Source organism: Nycticebus coucang, chromosome 16, assembly GCF_027406575.1.
Source record: "Nycticebus coucang isolate mNycCou1 chromosome 16, mNycCou1.pri, whole genome shotgun sequence".
NCBI lineage: Eukaryota > Metazoa > Chordata > Mammalia > Primates > Lorisidae > Nycticebus > Nycticebus coucang.
Genome location: NC_069795.1, coordinates 14,666,837 through 14,688,246, shown reverse-complemented (window position 1 = coordinate 14,688,246; position 21,410 = coordinate 14,666,837). Strand labels below are relative to the sequence as shown.

At 35.5% G+C, this 21,410-nt stretch overlaps 1 non-coding gene across 1 annotated transcript; it reads left to right on the top strand.

The window, feature by feature from the left end:
* Positions 1–14,689: 14,689 nt before the first annotated feature.
* Positions 14,690–14,813, top strand: LOC128568300 (small nucleolar RNA SNORA11). The gene has a single exon (XR_008375108.1). It is a non-coding gene; the product is annotated as a small nucleolar RNA SNORA11 (small nucleolar RNA).
* Positions 14,814–21,410: the final 6,597 nt, after the last annotated feature.

Below are 21,410 nucleotides of genomic sequence, written 5' to 3'. Positions count from 1 at the left end.
GAGATGAATGATATGTTGACCAATTTGACCTGAACATTCTAGATTGTATATAGATTCAGCACATTGTACCCCATAAATGCAGTAACATACACAGTTATGATCTAATAACAAAAATAACATATAAAATCCACCTCAAGAGCTCCAGTTGCACAAACGATTAGTGCATGGTACTGATAAAGTCCACCTCACATTTGTAAAGCTTATTTTAAAAAATTATCAAACCAATCTTTTAAGTATCACATAAAATTTAGTTGTCTGACTGCCATTTCCTAATGTCATGGGATTTTTTAAGAAAAAAATTGAAAAAGTGGAACATTCATTTTGGGGATTTCAAAGGAAAAATATGTTGCAACCAGATGTGAAGAACAGTGGTATAAGACCCAGGCAGTGACTCAGTGCATTGAAGTCCCTCGTGCTGAGCTGGTGGCAGCAGATCTTTTCTAGAGAATTTTAATGTCAAACATCGAGCAGTCAGAAGCCACCAGACAGGGTTTCTCTCTATACTCTACATGTCACCTGTATAATGGGAGGCATGAGGAGCAAATTATCTCGCTTCCGAAGCATGGTGATAAGTCATTCAGCCAAAACTTAAGGTAACAAGAAAGAGAAACAGCAAAGGTTGTTATATATAGTGATATGAAAAAGAACTATTTGAGGGGGCAAAAACATCACTTAAAAATTTGGTACATGAATGTAAATTGACAGTCTAATCAAGTGTAGCAGCAGCTTCTGAATCACTTGGAAGTGGATTGTATATGACTTTAACATCCCTGTAAGAGACGAAGGTGTAAAATACGCTCAGAATCTGCCACTATGTGGTTATATTCTGTCTGAGATACTCAGTTAACAGTCATTAAGAAAATAGGTTCATTAGTAAAAGATAAACCAGCTGCATGACAATAAACTCATCTAAATTCCTATTCAAGAGCTGACACTAAATTAAGAAGCATGAGAATAAAATAGGTGTTATTTTTATAGGAAAATAGGAAAATATAAAGTTGAAGTAAGCTAAACATCATTGTCACCTCAGGATGCTCTAAAGACACTCTTTTCCTAATATTTTCTTCTCCCCATCCCAGTGTATTTACCAATATCGCAACACACACACACACACACACAATGAAGATAACTAAGTTGAAATGCATCAAATAAATATTTTAATGAAGTAAATGTTTGTTAAAATACATTTTAAATGTTCTCATATAATTTACTGGTCAAAACTCAACAATTTAATGGCAGGACAATATCAAAGACAAAGCTCCTTTGAAAGCCTGAGAAACAAGCAAACAAAAAGCCCATGAAACTTTTACAATGATTGCACTGACTTTAGATGAGGTTTCCAGAATACGACCTACTTTTTTTTTTTTTTTTTTTGGATCCTTAAGGATGATGTTGGCATTTTAGAAAAGAAAAAAAGAAAAATGAATTATTTGAGTAATCATGGGGGCAGATTCAGAAAACCAGTTGCAAGGGACCAATAGGTTGAGTTTCTCTGGAAGTTTCTCAGTAGAACCCATAGGACCAGTATCTTCCATAGCAAGATGGGCAGCAGTAGCCGTATCCCTATCTGCCATAGCCACAGCCCAGGCCACCGCAGCCAGAACCTCCACCTGCCCAGCAGTTTCCATAAAAGCACATGGTCTCTGGAGGGGAGGGTTTGGTTGAAGAACAAGGAATCAGCTTTGCAGTGTGATGATTGCCATCTGCACAGGTCGCTCCTTTCGTGTACCCCTCACAGGACTTGTTGATCTCGTGGTTTCTGCTCATTTGTGTTAGTGCATTTCCTGAATCTTTGTTTCATTAAACAACATGAGGATCTTCTAAGTTAAGATGACTTTACTATTGAATCAGCATTTCTGTGATCACATCATGTGCCCTTCATGTGTTTTTCTTATTCTCATTTTAAAACCCTTACTCACACTTTGTTTAGCTAAAAATATTTGACTATTTTTATCTTGTTTAATCATTGACTAAGGTGTTTATTTTTAAAATTATATCATTACTTCTGTATACATTGTGGGGGAACCTTCTGCAAAGAGAAAAACAAGTTTCACCAACAATTGAGTTTATTCAGCAGAGTCAGGTAACTTTGTTCTTATTAGTTAATTACTGTATAAGTAAATTTTATGAAATTTATGAAATTTTATTATAAAATATATAGAGTTGGATACTGAATCTTTGTAAACGCAACCCTGGATTTAATAACTGTCAGTATCCGCCATCATTCCCTTCACTGCACTTTTTTTTGTAGTTTCTATTTGTTCTGCTGCATATTTTAAAATAAATCCTAACCAAGGTGGCATTTTTTTTACAAGTACCTCAGTGTATGTCTCTATAACAGCAGGAGTTTTTTTAATATGTATGTAGCCACAATACCCTTTAAACACCAATCACATTTTCTAAAAAAATGTTTGGCATCCTCTAATAGTTAACTCACGTTCAATTTTCCTTGATTGCTTCAGAGATATATTTTTATAGACATTTTTTACATTGAGACATACGTTACATTTGGGCATGTCTTATAACTCTTTTTGAAGACATAATTATTTCTTCTTTAAGCATTTCGTTTCTTGAAGAAACTATATTATTGTCCTACAGAATTCTTAAGTTTTCGACATGGCTGATGTCTTTCTTTTTTCTTTTTCTTTTTTTTTTCCCCTTTTCTTTAAAATTAATATTAAATCATAGCTGTGTACATTAATATGATCATGGGGCACCATACACTGGTTTTATAAACAGTTTGACACATTTTCATCTTTTTTTGTCTTTTTCTCTCCCTCATGGTACATATAGGTTTACATAGAAGGCTGATATAATTCTGATTATTTTTACTATTTTTTGAGGAGAATGATATTTTATGGTTACTCTGTGTACTTTTTATTGCGTAATAAGAGGCATGTGGTGTCTGGTGGGCTCATCGCTTCACATTTAGTAGTGTTGGGATTTCTCATTGTGTTCATGTTACAACCTTCCTCATCAACTTTATACCCAAACATTTTTATATCCAAGGATATTTGCCTATTTTTATAATTGCTAGAAGTTCTGAAATATTTATTGTAAAATTTTATCATTGTTTCTACATTTTTTTCACAAAGGACAAAAATAATTCCTCAAAAGTAGAGATCATTTTGGAGAGAGAAATAAATATTTGGTTCTTTTAATTTATCAATCTTCAGAATAATAGCTGTATATCTTAGCAGTGTATGAAAATTGCATGTTTAAATACTATAATAATCTCCTTGATGGTTTGATGAAATCTATCATCTTAAATTTTTTAAGTGCACAGTGCAGCATTGTGAATTACAGTCACTATATCATACAGCAGAACCCCAGAAATAGACTTCTTGCATAGCTGAAATTTTTAGCCTAGGATCAACTCCGCTATCTTCCCCTTCTCGTATCCCCTGGGAATAGGAGCCATTCTACTGTTCTTGTAATTTTGACTATTTTAGATTCTTCCTATAAAAGGAATCATGAGGCATTTGCTCTTCTATGACTGGCTGATTTCACTCACCATAGTTTCCTCTGGGTTCATCCATGTTGTTGTATATGGCAGCATTTATTTCATTGTTAAACCTAAATGTTATTTATATGTATACACATATATTTATCTATTCATCTGTTGATGGATTTTTAGCTTGTTTCCATGTCTTGTCCATTATGTTAAATGCCAGATGAATAAGGAACAAAGATATTCCTATGAGACCTTGGTTTTCTTTCTTTTGGATTTCCCCTCAAGTGGGAATGCTAGATTTTTTGTTAGTCACATTTTTAATTTTTTGAAGAAACTTTATATGGCTTTCCATAGCCAATGTTCCATTTTACATTCCCACCAACAGTGTGCAAGTATTCCAGTATCACCCAATCCTCAACCGCACTTGTATCTTTTATTTTATTAACAATAGACATCTTAACAGGTGTGAGGTGATAGCTATTTGTGGCTTTGATTTACATTTCCCTTATAAATGGTGATGTGGAACACTTTTCCAAAACACCGTTTTGTCGTTTGTCTGTCTTAGGAGAAATATTTTTTCAGGTCCTTTGCACATGTTTAAATTGAGTTACATGTTTGATTTGGGAGGAGAGGTTAGAAGGGCTTTTATGTTTGTTTTTTTATTTGTTTGCTACTGAGTTGTAGAAGCTCCTTATATATTGTGGATCTCATACATGCAATTTGCAAATATTTTCTCCTGTTCTTTAGGTTGACTTCTTGTTATGTTGTTGCTTCCTTTTATGTGCAGAAGCTTTTTAGTTTGATTAGTCTTACTTGTTTATTTTTCTTCTGTGGCTTATGCTTTGATGTCAAATCTAATAATCATTGCCCAGATCAATATCAAAGTTTTCTCCCATGTTTTCTTCTAGTAGTTTTATAGATACAGGCTTTATGGTTAAGTCTTTCATCTACTTCAAGTTGACTTTTGTGTTGAGTAACGGATCTAATATTTTTTTGCATACAAATATCCAGTTCTCAGCACCATGTATTAAAGAGACTATTCTTTCCCCATTGTATTCTTAGTATCATTGTCAAAGTTAATTTGACTATATATGTGTGTGGGTTTATGTCTGTGCTGTCTATACTTTTCATTTTTCAGTCTGTCTTTCTGCCAATATTATGCTGTTTTAATTAATTGATATGTTATGCATCGACTGCAGTTTATTCTTTTTGAAGCCACATTATCCTATCAGGGGCTGGCAGAAAACTTTTTATTTCACCTGTGTATTTTTTGATAGAATTGTAGAAAGATTTCGAATAGGTTTCCATTCACTTTTTTTTTTTTAATTTTTAAAGAAGCACTGATATTTACAGATAACACTAGTGTTTCTCATTGGTGTTACATTGTGACAATATATATACTTTTTCAATAAATAGAGCCTAAAAGTCTCTTTATTCTAAAAATATATATAGACAAAAAGTAATCTTGAGTTCAAACTGTCAATTTCAATTCAAGTTAAAGCTTAACTTTTTGATTTTGAAGTGGATTATCATTTTTCTTATACTTAAAGCCTTAGTTTCTTACTGGAAACTCAAATAATAACTTTGCTGCATATATTTTACTAGAAATGTAGAAGCAAAATACTATGTTGTATAATTCCTTTGGCTTTTATGTATCACCAAGTAAGAACAAAGTTAGACATGTGTACTTCAGTTTGTTTATGATTTTGTAAAGTCATTTTTAGTTTATTTATTTATATGCTATGTTTATGTTTATCCATTCAAAAATCTGAAGCAAAGTGCATTCAAAGATCGGGTTTCCATAAGTGTACACTTTTATTATCTCTATATTATTAAATTCTATGTCATAGTAGTAATTATGTTACATAATTTATATTAATAAATGCTTATACTACAAGGATATTATACACACACTATAACTACACATTACAGTTTTCACTTAACAGATTTTTACTTAACCATTAAGTCATAATATGTAGAGAGCCATTTATACAGATACAGGATTGCCTGAGTCCAGGAGTTTGAGCTTGTAGTAAGATATGATGATGCTACTACAATCTAGCCCAAGCAACTGAGCAATACCCTTTTTAAAAAAAAAGTTAACACTTTGTCTGAAGAGTTTTCTTTATAGGTGACTAGGTGCTCTTCACCTGCATGCTGACTTTACAAGCCTGATAACTTCATGTTGTGGTGAGAAGGTCTTAGAGTGTACTTCCCTATTGTTTGTACGGCCTCTGGTATCTGAAAATACAAATCTCTTCAATGACTAGGAAATATTTACCAATTATTTTTGGAAGTGCATTTTCCAAAATGTTTGCTTTTTCTTTATCCTGGGAAATAACAATAATTCATGAGTTCATACACTTACATAGTCCCATGCTTCTCAAAAGCCTTGTTCATTCCTTTGTATTTCTTTATTGTTGTCTGATTAGATTAATTAAATAAACCTGTCTTTAAGGTTTGAAAGCCTCTCTTCTTCTTGGTCTATTCTATTGTTGAAGCTTTAAGACACATTTCTAGCTCTGTCAATGGATTTTTCATTCCTGGAAGTTGTATTTTGGTTATTTATTTTTAGGATTCTTATTCTTGGCAAATTTTTCATTCACATCCTGGATTGATTTTCTAATTTCTTTTCATGGACTTTCAGTTGTCCCATGAATCTCATTGAGATTAGTTTAAATTAATACTTTTTTTTTCTCAAGGGGTGTGAACAGAATAAATTAATACTTTTAATTCTTTATATGGCATTTTAAAAATGTAATTTTGTTTAGAATCCATTGCTGCAGACTCAGTGTGATCATGTGGGGTTGTCATGCTGCTTACTTTTCCATACATTCAGTATTGTTACTCATAGCCTCTCAACTGGAGATGCTGTGAGCTCTTTTTTAATTTACTTTTGTTTGGGTGGGACATTTGTTTTTCCTTGAGAATGTGTATGTTGAGTAAGACTGATTTTGCTTCTGGGGATTTGCAATAGCAAAGACTATTATGAATTCCTTGGTTATAGATAGTCTTGGTGTAATGTCTTCCTCAAATGCCAGGAGTATCAGCAATGGATGGGGGATATGAGAAGGCTCATGACCTCCACAGAAGCAGGGCTGGTGGAGGATAATGCTTATATCATTCTCAAGTACTGTGCACTTGGATTAGCAGATTTTTGTATTGGCATGTGCAGGTTGACCTCCAGGCCAGTAGGTGGCATTGGGAGGTATAGCTGGCTGTAGTGTTAACAATTAAGTTTACCCTTGACCTTTATCAAGAGAAACTTTCAGGTGTCTCAGTGATGGAGTGAACTATGAAAAGTTCAGGTGTTTTTGTTTTGCACTCAGGCTCAAAACAGAGTTAGGCAGAAATGGGTGGGACAGCTCGCACTAGGGTCCCCAAAGATGTGCACAAGCACCAGTTCCATCAGTGGTCCAGAAGGTAGCAGCCAAACACCTGGAGATAAGCCAGGGCAAGGAGGGGAGAAAAATCAAAACACTGAGTTTCTGGCATGGAAAGAGAAGGGCAGCCCAAGCTCCCCATCCAGATGAGCAGGTGTGGGACTCAAATCCTCTCATCCGTCAGAAAGTCAGGTAGGGCACACAATAAGCCATGTGCAGATTGGTTACTAGGTATTAGATTTTTTAAAAGCCAGGATAGTAATACCATATTTAACAAGTTTATTAAGAAAATAAAGACAAAGTTCCTGCATGGAAATTAAAATACCAGCTCTGTGACAGCATCATCTTTAAAAAAAAGACCATACAGAAATTCATGAGATGAATTTACATTCTTTTAATTTTCATGGACTAAATCAAGGAAAGGAAAAATTTGAAATATTAGATCGTGAGGCCAAGGAGGGAAAGTCTTCAGTAAAATCACATTTGAAACCTATGATATGAGATGATTATTAGCCAACCCAAGCTAAAACACATAAAGTTGAGAATTAGTGAATCCTGATATCACAGGATTCAGGGTGAAAGTCTCCCATGGTGTCCTCAGTAGTAGTAGCCAGAGCCATAGCCACAGCCACAGAGAGAGCGGGAGCCATAGCCATAGCCACACCCATAGCCGCAGCCCAGACGGCCATAACCACAGCCATAGCCACAGCCCAGGCCTCCGTAGCCACAGCCCAGGCCTCCGTAGCCATAGCCAAGGCCTCCATAGCCACAGCACCCATAGCCACGGCCGCCATAGTAGTTCCCGTAGTAGCTGCCACACATGGTGTTAGTTGTTGAGGTTATCCTTGAGTGGAGAAGGAGTGTAGGTGACTTCAGTAAGTCTGGACGCTGTGTCTACAGAGGGCCTTTTATATTCCCTCAGTGTGGGTGTGGCCCACAGCAGGTGTCATGCTATTGGCTAATTCATAGGACCCTTGTGAGTAGTTTGTGGACTCTTGATTAAATCATGGCCTAGTGACAATGAGGGCACTTCCTGTTGTTCAGCCACATCTGAATATTTGTGGTCTTTAACGAGCATTAAGTGCCTTAACACTTTATTCCCAGCACACATTCAAATTACCATTTTCTAACCATTCTTTATGGCAATAGGTAACATTTTAGTAGATAACCCCGGACCACCTGTGAACAGCCAAAAAATTTATCATGTTTTTTTCTGACATTCAACCGGTCATGACGATCTCCTTTTCACATGAGCTTCTTTATCGCTTTTCTGCTGCTCCAAATTCATTTTTATCTTTTATTGTTTATCATTGTTTTTACGTGTGAAATGGTTCACTATTATAAGCCAAAAAGTGTCTCTAAGCTTCCTTAGACTGTTGACAAAAAAAAAAAAACAACCAATAGCTTGAAATTCTGAAATACCAGGTGTCAGCAAACTCAACTTTTCTGTGTCACATCAATATTTTTTCTTGATTCTTTAAAACATCAATTATTTTGCCCACATTTTCAAATTTATTTCCTGAAACTACAACCATTATGTGGAATTTATGATATTTCATTATATATATAAAACTACATTGTCATAAGAGAGTTCTTTTATTTTTCAATTTGAGACATTTGTTATATTTGTGTTCTGCCACAACAGTGACTATAGAGAGTTGAAAAATTTTAAATAATACTTTCAGGGGTGTCTCTTCATGCATCCTAGTACATTTTCACCAAAGACCAAGGATTTTTTGGTAAAATATCAGACTATTAGCGATCTATAACTCCTGGCCAATCTTTTCTTTTAACCTAATAAAATTCCAAACTAAATTTGGTGATTAAGTCATATTATTCTCTAAACTTCTGTTCTTAGTAAGATGATTTTTAGAGGAGTTGGTAGAACATATTAGTTAAAACTAAAATTTCTAGACTAGGTTTTTCAGTTCCAGATCTTACCTCTGTCACTTATACATGTGTGACCAATATAATTGTATACCTTAGTTGCCCCATCTGTCAATGGGTTAGTAATAATAATATGTACCACAAAGCCAATTTTGAGAATAAAATCAGTTAATACACATACATATCAAACAAAATAGTGTTTGGCTGATAGTGGTTACTACAATAAAGCTTGCTCTTGTTATTACTTTGTTCATCCCATAAGTGTTTTCCTCAATAGAGGCTTTGATGAAAAGTTAATAAATTTAACAAGAGAATTCAGACGTGGTTAAACCCTCATTTAGGGGCCTTGTGTTATTAAAGGTGAAGAGGAGAGAAATCTTGTCTCAAGTCTGTGCATCTAAAAATAGAGAAAGGTGCATTATGATTCTACTGAAAAGAAAGTCCCACCAAGTTCCCCTAAACACATCACACAATCAGGGACAGATAAAATGACTGGTGGTCATCCAGGAGGATCTGAGTTCAAGCTCATTAATTTGTTTACCACAACCAAAATCTTTTCTGATTATAGAGCCTGAAAGTTGTAGCACTGAACACAGGGTAATGGATCAAGCACAAACTTTTTATTATGGCAACAGCAAATGGCAATATGCATTGTGCCATCCCAGACGTCACTGTAGAACAGATAAAGATTCTGTGTCAAAATCATAGCATGCAGATTGGCATTGATGTGCCATAGGAGGAGAAGGGGGCATGGTAACAACTTTATTGCAATTGTACTTTGATCTTGACACTAAGAGAGCCTTGAATTTTGTTAGATTTACCTGGAAGGGACAAGAATAAATGGTTTTCCATCTAGTGGTAATAATGAAGCAAGATAGAATTTGGGATAACACAGGAAAATAAAGTATATCTGTACATTTTTTAACTTATATCTTGGAAAACTTTCACCTGAATTACATACATATAGTAAAATAAATTGTTTTATCTCTGAAGAAATACTGGAAAATATTACTGAGCTCGTATGTTTAGGTAAGCCTTGCCCCTTAAATACTTCTATTTCCCCAAATCCATACATAATGACTTCCTCAATTGCAACTGGTAGATAAATTTGAAAGTACTAATAGATCATCATCTTGAATCATCTGTGGTGTGCATGGTTTCTGTAATTTTGCAGAATCTTTTCATAAAATTTAAGTTTGAGTTCTCAAAATGGAAGAATAATAAAACCAAGTAAAAAATCTGTCATACCAAGTACATACTTTGGGAAAATCTTGACACACAATAGAGGAATCTTGGCTATGAAGGCTTCACAATGCCTAATGAAATAAGAAATTTATGAGAGCTTTGCTATTTGTGGCATTCATGTGGTTAATGCAAAATAATTCGTAGTGACAGCAACATTGCCTATGATTTTCCATACCTGCGGAAGTATAAAAGACCTGGTGAAGATGAGGATGTTCAAACTCAAGACTGTCTTCCTCTTTTACACCTGGACCATACATTCCTGACACCATGATCTACTGTGGCAACTACTATGGTGGCTGTGGCTATGGTGGGCTTGGCTGCTGCTATGGCTGGGTTTATCCTGGCTACAGATATGGCTTCTTCTGTCCATCTTGCTATGGAAGATACTGGTCATATGGATTCTACTGAAAACTTTTGAGCCCCTTGGATTTGTTCCCCCTTGAAGCCTGGATTTTTCAAAATAGCAAAATTCTAAACCTGATTATTATGAAAGAACTACAGATGCCACCATCTCTCTGGTTCTGTTGTGCAAGATGAGAAAGAATGACTTAAAATGCAACGAATTTTCCCTTTGATTTCTAAGTACATTCAATAAATTTGCTGTTTGCAAACATGATGCGTTTTCATGTTTATTATGAATATGTTCTCTATGAATTTTGCATGTGAATGATTGTGAAATGGAAATCTACGTGTGATTACTGTCCCAAGGGGGTGACACTATTTCCTCCATTCTTTTTTTCTATTTTGTTACTCTGTGTATTTCTCGTACTATTTATAGCTAAGACTCCATGAGGACATAGTTGATCACTTATTCCTCATATAATTTTGCCTTCTCCTCTTTAATAGATAAGCAAGAGATTTGAAAACACACCTTAATCTGGTAACTACATGTGACTGATTGTCTGCCTAGTATCCTCAGAGCACGGAGAATCACATACACGAATTTTAAGTAATGGTTCTCTGAGTTTTCCAAGTTGTCCACTTTCTGATAGTTTCATCACTTAAAAAAAAAAAATCCTCTTGGTTGCCTGATATTGTTGATATGAATCCTGTATCCAGCCTGAAACTGGATACAGGGAGTGCTGTGCCATCTCTGAGAGCAAGGTCATCTTTTTAGTAAGTCTTTTTCTGATAGACCATTTTGATTATGAGTCCTTTTCGTATCTTCATTCATTCATTCATTGAACCCGTCTCCTAGGTAGTATTCCAGGCATACTGCTGTACGAGGACAGTGCATTTTGTAAATGGACATTTGAGATTGTTTCTGTTGTGATATTACTAAACGTGATGCAGGTATACTACCTATAAAACTCTGGTGTTTGTATGATGTTTAAACCTAATAACAGAATATTCAAATTGGATTTTAAATATTTTTCCAAATGAAAGAGTTTTAGTGTGTTGTGAATCAATTTGTATAAAAACAAAATTACTCAATTAATCGGTAAAAATAAACTGATTACATCAAGGAAAATGTATATTTATCATCCTAATTAAAAAAAACCAAGTTACACAACTAGATATGAGATTAAAAGGTAGTATGATGATTTGGTGAATGTCGCAAACAATACATATCTCCAATAATTCACATAAACTGAATTCAGAACCAGAATTCCAAATCTATGTATTGCAAGTTCTTAAACCAAAATTTTCTAAAATGTTAAAGCATACATATCATGGTACATGTACTGTTACAAATCATTTTAATGTATTTTCTATTTAATGATTATTATTAGTTAATACATGTGAAAAATACATAAATAAATTGTTAAATTGCATATTAGTGGCACTGGCTCGAAATATTTGCAGTATTGGTTTTCTTATTGAAAACTTTGGAAGATCGGTGCTCTAGAACAAGATTTCTAAAAGTGTGATATGAAGACAACTGTGTAATCCCACCAATCCCCTTCCCTCTACCCACCTCGCATCTTACAAGGGTATAGGTGAAACTTGGTAAACGGTCTGTGAAGCTAGTGAATGATGCCTCATGATTATATCAATGTACACAGCTATGATTTAATTAAAAAAAAAAAGAAAGAAAGAAAAGAACAAGTGATCCTATCACAGGCTGGGCAAGGGATTTGAAGAGAAACTTCTCTGAAGAAGACAGACGCACTCCTACAGACATGAAAAAATGCTCATCATCTTTAATCATCAGAGAAATGCAAATCAAAACTACCTTGAGATACCATCTAACTCCAGTAAGATTAGCCCATATCACAAAATCCCAAGACCAGAGATGCTGACGTGGATGTGGAGAAAAGGAAACACTTCTACACTACTGGTGGGAATGCAAATTAATACATTCCTTTTGGAAAGATGTTTGGAGAACACTTAGAGATCTAAAAATAGATTTGCCATTCAATCCTATAATTCCTCTACTAGGTATATACCCAGAAGACCAAAAATCACATTATAACAAAGATATTTGCACCAGAATGTTTATTGTAGCCCAATTCACAATTGCTAAGTCATGGAAAAAGCCCAAGTGCCCATCGATCCATGAATGGATTAATAAATTGTGGTATATGTACACCATGGAATATTATGCAGCCTTAAAGAAAGATGGAGACTTTACCTCTTTCATGTTTACATGGATGGAGCTGGAACATAGTCTTCTTAGTACAGTATCTCAAGAATGGAAGAAAAAGTATCCAATGTACTCAGCCCTACTATGAAACTAATTTATGGTTTTCATATGAAAGCTATAACCCAGTTATAACCTAAGAATGTGGGGAAGGGAGAGAGGAAGGGGAGGAAGGGGGGAGGATGGGCAGAGGGAGGGTGATTGGTGGGATTATATCTGCGGTGCATCTTACAAGGGTACATGTGAAACTTAGTAAATGTAGAATATAATTGTCTTAATACAATAACTAAGAAAATGCCAGGAAGGCTATGTTAACCAGTGTGATGAAAATGTGTCAGACTGTTTATAAAACCAGTGTATGGTGCCCCATGATCGCATTAATGTACACAGCTATGATTTAATATTAATAAAAAATAAATAAATAAATAAAAGAAGACAACTGTGAAGGGGATCATTTCAAAGCCTCTCTAAGGCAAAAATTCTTTTCTTTTTTTTTTGCCAAAATTATCATGAATGCACAGTGAAATTTTCCATATAAGTGTATATAAGTACACATACACACATACGTATTATCAACTCAGGTATAAGATGCTATCTTCTCTCAAGCCAGACATTAAAGAGATTGACAAATGTAAACATTCCAGGATCGCCAATAATCTTTATGTTTAAAAATTCTTGTTTGTTTCTAAAAATATCATGCTTATGTTAAGAGGCAATAGATTTATGATTATTATTGTGAAATGAATTAGCTCATATATTAAATATCATCATTTTTCACTTTCAAGACAGTTAACTCTCAATAAATGTAACACATAAATAAAGACTTTTTCAATTCTCAGAAATATTTTTTGGATCCAAGACTTTGAGAATCACTATCTCAAACAAACTCACCCTCTCCATCACGTGGTCATAGGTCACACCCCGGCAGAAGCATGCCTGAAATATTTTGGGTTAAGTCTGAAAAATAGAAGTTATTTATTTAAGAAATAGCACTATGCTCTTTAGCTATCTGTGTGTTGGTTTTAAAAAGCATAGTTCGAATGAACGAGGCATATTCTAACAAAATGTTTTTTAAAAATGTGACTAAATCATCAGTATCTCAAATACAAAAACTCACTTGATTACTCCCACTTCAAACTCGCTTCCTACTGACAATTAATCACTGTAGAATAAATGGCAGTCCATTCTAAGAGAATAATATAGCACACGTCTTTACTTTTCTTATCTTCACTGACATTATTCATGGGGATGTATTTAATTTTTAAGGGGAAAAACTGTCTAAAATTTGGTTCCAAGTAGAATTTTCTCTTTTTTTCCCTATATTGTTGTATGGGTTTGAAGTATAATTTATTTCCAGTGTCAGAAATAATAGACCTATTAAGAGTTTCTTTCTGTCTCATGTAAACAAAAAAGTCTGAACTTAAGTCATCTGTATTCTGCTGTAGTCCCCAGTAACCCAGGCTTATTTTAGATCCTTACTTCATCATTCTCAAAATGTGATCATCACCTTCACAGCCAAAGATGGCAGCCTTCATGTTCTAGGCAAGAGGATCAAGGAATGTCCAAAGACAGTGGTAAAGTTACATACAAATTGAATTTTAAGCATGCTTCCAGAAAGTTTCTATATAATACCTTAGATTATATCCATCGATAAGAACTTCATCACTTGACTATATCTTGTTCCAACCAAGTCCAGGAAATTTGGACTTTTTTTGAATTGACAAGGCTCAGCAAAACAAACAAACAAACAAAAACAAAACTATTATATTGAAACCAAGAGAAAAGAGCAACAACAAAGTGACTACTTAAATTACTTAAGTTCATTACAGACAGAATGCATCAAGTTAGGCAAACAATACTGGTAACCAGCACAGTACTAAAACGATCATTTCAGATCAGTCATATTAAAACATTGTGATAAGTGGAATTTATTTTTATTCTTTTAGGACACAATATAATTATGCATTATAAAAATATTTTTATATTCAATATACATGTTTTTAAAATTTTTATGTTCATATCTATGTATTTCCATGTAACAATTACTATGTATTCATGTGTGATTTTATTAAAACAATTAGAGAGATACTAATCATCAATTTGTTTTGCCTAATATCTATTGATTGAAAGAATACCAGAAACCACCACAGGGGCCTGAAAAATGGCTCCTCTGTTTATAACACACCCAACAGGAATTTGGGGTCATTGTGATGGGGGGCACAAAACTTGTGGCCTCCCCATGAATGAACTACCTCCACGTAAAGAAGAAAAATAAGCAATGCATGTGGTGGGTGTATGGATGATTACTGTATAATTCTTTCAACTGTATTGTATGTTTGAAAAATTGCCTAAAAAAATTGGAAAATTAGAAAAATTACCACAGCTATTAATCTCATTACATAAACAATGAAAAGGTGGAGCAGAGAGTCCTCTAGGTCACACATAGAACCTGCCTGTGGGGAATTCTCACTTGTTTGCACCAAATTCTCTCTACTTACCCGGTGACTGCATGTGGAATCACTACCCTGTCCATATCATACTTTCCTCTGCCATTATCTCAAGAACACTTTCTTGTAAAAGCTCACAGACAACTTTAAGGCTAACTCAAAAATACAGAAACCCAAGAGGTAAGATGTGGAAGCAGTCGCCATGCCAATACTTGGATTTCTAAATCAATGCTTGTGGTGCACTTATATAGAAACAATGAGTTATGCCAATAAATAAATAAAATTCTCAAGATAAAAATGTGGATTTATATTAGCCCTTTGATGTAAATGTAGTCAGCTCACTATTACTAATCAGTAGAAAATATTATTTGGGTTGGAGAGTTGTTTGCCCAAAGGAGAGGAAATATGTAAGTTAAAAGATCTGTTACTTCAGATAACTTTCCATTTTTATTGCTTCCTCATTGAATAGATATACTCCCAGTTCCTCCTCTGCAGATGTGATTAGTCAATGGATGTCATTATTATTTTAAAAAAGGTAAATTGGTTTGATGGGCTTGAATAATGGTAACATTTCAAGGAAACTAATTATAGATTTTAATAACAAAATAAAGAGAGAAGATCTCTAAAATATAAGAAGCATCTCTAATTAAGGATATGTAACATAATTATTGAGTTTTAGACAAAATAGTTATATTTTCTATTAGGACATCTCTACTTGTTGAACGAATGTTTTATAAAATTGTATTATGTATATTACTATGACATATGAAGCCACATTGCCTCATATACTACATAAGACACATAAAATCTTATTTGCAGATGGTAACATTCAAATTGAGGAAAATAATTCCCTGACCTACAGCTAAAATTGAGATAGGGAACCAGCAAGCCCTGCTTGATAAAGAGTCCATTCTGAACCAAGGTCTCTGATAAAATAGGAGGTGGTGGAGAAGCTAGCCAAAGGCAGCTTGAACTAAGATTCCCAGAAAAAACAACCTCAAGATGCCCTCTCTGCTCATTATACCCTGTTTACACTGTATTACCTACTAAAAAAAAAAATCCCACCAGTGCCCTGACTGTTTAAAATGTTAGAGTGACTCCCAGAAGTTAACTTATATGGTTCAAAAAGAAGAGGCATCCTCAGTTCCAGGAATTCCCCAACCCTTCCTCAGAAATCATATGAACAATTGACCGTCCACTTAGCATGAAATTACATAAGAAGTATAAATTAAAACTCCAGAAGCTTCCAAGTGTACTCTCTGTTGTTCTGAGATAGCTGTTACCCTGCCTAAGGAGCAAGATGCCTTCTCTTTTTTTGTTACTTCAATAGACCTTTTTTTTTTCCTTGTCTCGCTTTATTCTTTGGCTCTTAAATTCCTTCCTGCACAAAGCTACTTGGACTTCGGTCTGGACCCCAGTGTTGGGGTCTATTTTCTATCAAAATGTCTACTCGCTGATACCATTGCTATTATTAATGCAGCCATCTTCTGGTGGCTTGGTCTGGGGCTGGGGCTGTGGGTGTGATAGGTATGGACGTGGCCACTGCCCTTCTTGCTGGGGCAGACATAGCCACTGTGGATTCCACCCAGGAACGTCCAGAGCAGGCCAGCTGACGGGACTCCTTCACCTTGATTGCCTGGTTCTGGTTCTGAGATTTTTTTTTTTATTAAATCATAAAGAGGTAGATCATGTATACATTAATGCATTTATGGGGTACAATGTGCTGATTTCATATACAATTTGGAATGCTGACATCATACTGGTTAATAAATCCCGCACCTCATTTACTTAGTTACTGTGTCAGTTCTGAGATTGTTCACATGAATAATTGTATTCTCTATGCAAACTCTCATAAACTCATTCAAGTTAACCTGAAAAACTCAAAGTTAAAATGTGGTATCCTTCTCAGTTCATGCAAATACCCCCCAAAGTGTCAAAAATAATAGGTAAGTTTTGTCTTTGATATTCTTTTCTATTTTCAATCAATATCTTTCATAGAGGAAAATATCAAGTTCAAAATTAATGAACTGAGTTTTTTATCATATTCAGTATTTTTTCCTTTTATTTACACCAATTTGTAGGGAGCTGTGTAAACTCCTTTTGGGCACTTCTTTTGAGTCTATTTTGAGATGATGGTGTTCCAGAGAAGCGAAGGCTAATATCGTCAGTCCTTTGTGACAATATGTGTATAAAATTTTTTTTCTTTTTTTTATTTTATTTTATTTTTTTTATTAAATCATAGCTGTGCACATTAGTATGATCATGGGGCACCATACACTTGGTTCATAGACCGTTTGACACATTTTCATCACACTAGTTAACATAGCTTTCCTGGCATTTTCTTAGTTATTTTGCATATGTACCTCTAGGAGCACTATTACTCATAAATAAACAAGTTAAATGCCATTCGCAGAATAAGAGTCTCATTTTCTGTTAGCAAATGATAGTGCTGCTTTGCTAACCCCACGTTTAGGTAGTATCATTCAGCTCTGTGCCTTCAGGTAGGTAGACAGGGTTTATTCTGCCTCCCACCCTTTTTGCTGCTTCTCTCAATTCAACAACAAAGGGAAATAACACATATCCCAGATATGGTACCTGCATTCTTGGTGAGTCTGTTCTCATTTTACTGCAGAGGTCCACAAGAGAAGCCACCTCATTCTCCTCTGGGAAAAGAACTTTGCAGAAGCTAGGTCATTGCTTTTCACTTAGATTATGGAAACTGATCTTGTTCTTCCAACTTGTAATTTGCAAGAAAAAAATATGACTTTTCTTGATTGTGCTAGATTTCCTCTACAAACCAATATATACTACATACTGAGAAAACAAAAAAAAACTCCATTCCTAAACATCCAGTAGGACGCAATGTTTCTGAACATCCCATGCACGCTTCAGACGATATTCTCAGACATCAACACGTATGACCTGAAGCACTCCAGATATTTCAAAAAATAATTCTATTACAAAAACTTTCAATGATATAATACAGGAAATGTGTTGACTTCACATTTTAGGAAGTCCTATTTGATTAGCTCAGCAACTGATTTAAAATACTGTTCTCCAGCTTTTGCTCTCATACAGTGGATTTTCTCAGAAGTCCTCGCCTAGATGGCATATCCTCAAGTGATGAATAGTAAACCTATCATTGTGCGCAATGCCATTGATAGGGGATCATAGCTTTGCAGTTAGCAGAGTTGCTCCTTAAATATTTTGAATAAATGAATTAATGAAAATGAATGATGTTGAAAATTTCTTGTTTCCCTAGAATTTCATATTCTACTATACAAAAATACGAGAAAGTAGGAATATAAACTATCTCCAGGGTCTCTGTGTACAAAGTCATGTTATTGTGCCCTCAGGGCTGGTTGTCTCTTTAAGTGCTCTCTGTGGAGTACTCAGAATGGAACACTGCAAACCAACCTCTTTTTCTTCTTCCATCTAGTTTACAGCTATGTGAGTGAAAACTACTTCTAATACTCCATTTCAATGTTCATCTTAAAATCTAACTTTATTCATAGCCTCTTCCAGAAGAGAATTTAAGGTCTTTCATCAGTGACAGGTGTTCTGTCCTACACTGGCTTCCTCCATTGCTATTGGAACTGAATGTAAAATTCACATATATAATTATGTATCCCTGTTGCGTCCATCTCAGCTCCCTGTGTATCTCCCTCAGGGTTGATCAGAACTCGGGGCACATTTTCCAGTCCCTGGGGAGCACTGACACTACCTGACGAAAACAAAGATCATCACAATCCCAGATGCTAGAAATATAAGTCAAAACACTTCTGCCCACTACATCCTCGTATTAGAGTTGCTAAAGGAAACAACACAATTGAGCACCAGATGGAGTGATGCCTTCCCTCTCCTGAAGAAACACCAACATTGGCTCCAATAGTGCGTGCCGACCCATCATGGCTAGTGTGTGCCCAGGCTGCTGACACAGGGCAAGTGGACCATGCCCACCTCAGAAGAGAAAACACCCTCTTCCTCATAGACTCTGAGATAATTGAAGGCTAAGACTGTGCCTTGACTAAGAACTATTTACTTACAAGCTTAGACAGAACAAAGGAGTATGCACTTAGTCTGAAACAGCAAAAGATACTCCCATTTCCTGAACATCCCATACACAGTTCAGACGATATTCTCAGGTATCAACACGTATGATCTGAAGCACTCCAGATATTTCAAAAAATATTTCTATTAGAAAAACTTTCAATGATATAAGGTTCTTTATCTTCTGTAAGGAAGTGTTCCAGGCCCAAGACCCATTCTTGTGGGTCAAAGAAGGGGGGGTGGTCAAAGACTGCACTCATGAGATCCTCAACCCCAATACTTCCAGTCCCCAGAACAAATGTCAACACTAAGGAACCAAGTGAGAGAATGGATGGAGGATTTTCCAGGCCTCTACTAGGAAAAGGAGTCCCAGGTAGGTTCAAATAAATTTGGCAGAATGACAGAAAAAAAGCATATTTTTTAGGGAAAGATCAACCTTTTAACACCCAATAAGGAAGAAAAATATACATGGTCATAACTCATCACAGAAAAAATGCTGCATACCTCATTGCTGAATATCATTACAGTCACCTTCAAAGAACTTTCCTTGGGAAGCCATGCACCTACACCAGCACCTAGTCCACCCTTCAAAGCAATTGTGGGATGCTTTTTCTGGAATGGCCATCAGAGCTGCCATCATAAGGTCTGACAGTAAAGTTTGCTAACTCATCCTAGAAAAAAGTGCTTTAAAGGATGGAGTACTCGCTGGTGTCAGTGCATAGCTTCCCCATGGGAGGACATTGACCGTGAACATAGCGATGCTCACCAATGAGGTACGTAGTACTTTCTCTGGGATGAATCCCTAATCTTAATTGTCATTCCTCTTATGTCAATATTTCATTTTATACCAAAATTCTTAATTTCCGTGGACAAAATTTGAAAAGTAACATAATTAGAGATGTAAATATAGGTACCACTATATTAGCATACGATAGCATCTTAATGTACAATTAAGAAGTATTGATAAGATGTATTTTCTTTGGGCAAAACAAGATTTGTAAGGCCCCAAAAATAAAAAGTAGGCATTTTGACAGAATTCTTATTTAGGTTAAAATGTCAGTCCATGCATCTATACACTCACATGAGCAGCCAGCATTCTTTTCAAATTCCATATATTATGGCCAAAGAATTTTAACAAACTAGTGTAATTGGATTCAGATTTGCAATATATAGTAATTGTCTCTACTAAAAGTGACACAGTTGGATTGTGAAATTTTTAATCTGAAAACCAAAAAAACCTATGAGAAATCTTTGCCCAAAGAAAAGATGAGATAAAAAAGTTTTCTTCTCCTTCTTATTTTTTATTTATTTAGACAGAGTCTCACTCTCTTGCCCAGGCTAGAGTGATGTGACGTCATAGCTCACAGCAACCTCAAACTCCTGGGCTCAAGGGATCCTCCTACCTCAGCCTTCCTAGTAGCTGGGACTCAGGCACCCAAAATGATGCTCTGTTTTTCTGTTTTTAGTAGGTATGGGGGTCTCACTTTTGCTCAGACTGCTCTGGAACTCCTGAGCTCACATGATCCTCCTGCCTTGGCCTCCCACAGTGCTGGAATTATAGGAATAAGCCACCACTCCCAGCCATAAAGAAGTTTTCTATCGTAAACAGAGTGAATTATGAGTCCAGCTCTTCCAGTGGTTTGCCTCACTGACCATTGAAGGTTTATAAAAGGCCCTGGCACAGAGTGACATTCAGACTGAAAGTCCAGGTTCCCTGATCCTTGACTGAGCCTCCTATTCCTGGCACCATGTGATATGGGGCCTCCGACTCCGGAGCCTGTGCTGTGGACATGGCTCTGGTTGTGTCAGGAATCAGTACACCTGCTACTATCCATCTTGCTGTGGCAGACACTGGTCCTGTGGATTTTACTGAGAAACGTCTAGAGAAACTCCAAGGCTCCTCTTCCCGTGTTGCTTGACTCAACATTCTGAATTCTTTTCTTTTTAAAACAGTGATCATCTCATCTTGGGCTACTCAGGGAGGAGAGACTAATTTAAGCTCTACATCTATCATCTCAATTGAATATAATTATCTGGAATGTCTTGCTCTATAAATGAACATTTTTCTCTTCTTACTGTATTACATTTATTGTTCTGCTTACATTTTAGTTCCATATCCTTCATGTGAGACAAATTTTGTTTCAATTTTCAATAAAATCACCTGTATTGGCAATATTGCTTTTTTTACATTACTTTTGTTACATTTATGACATGTCTATGAGTGTGTGTGAGAATATTATAAATTGTGACATTGACTACATGCTGAGTTGCTAGAAAGTCAAAGGCTGAAAAATAGAATAGGTTATTTCTAAATGAAACTTACTTTAGCTCCAGCTCCATCCATGTAAACATGAAAGAGG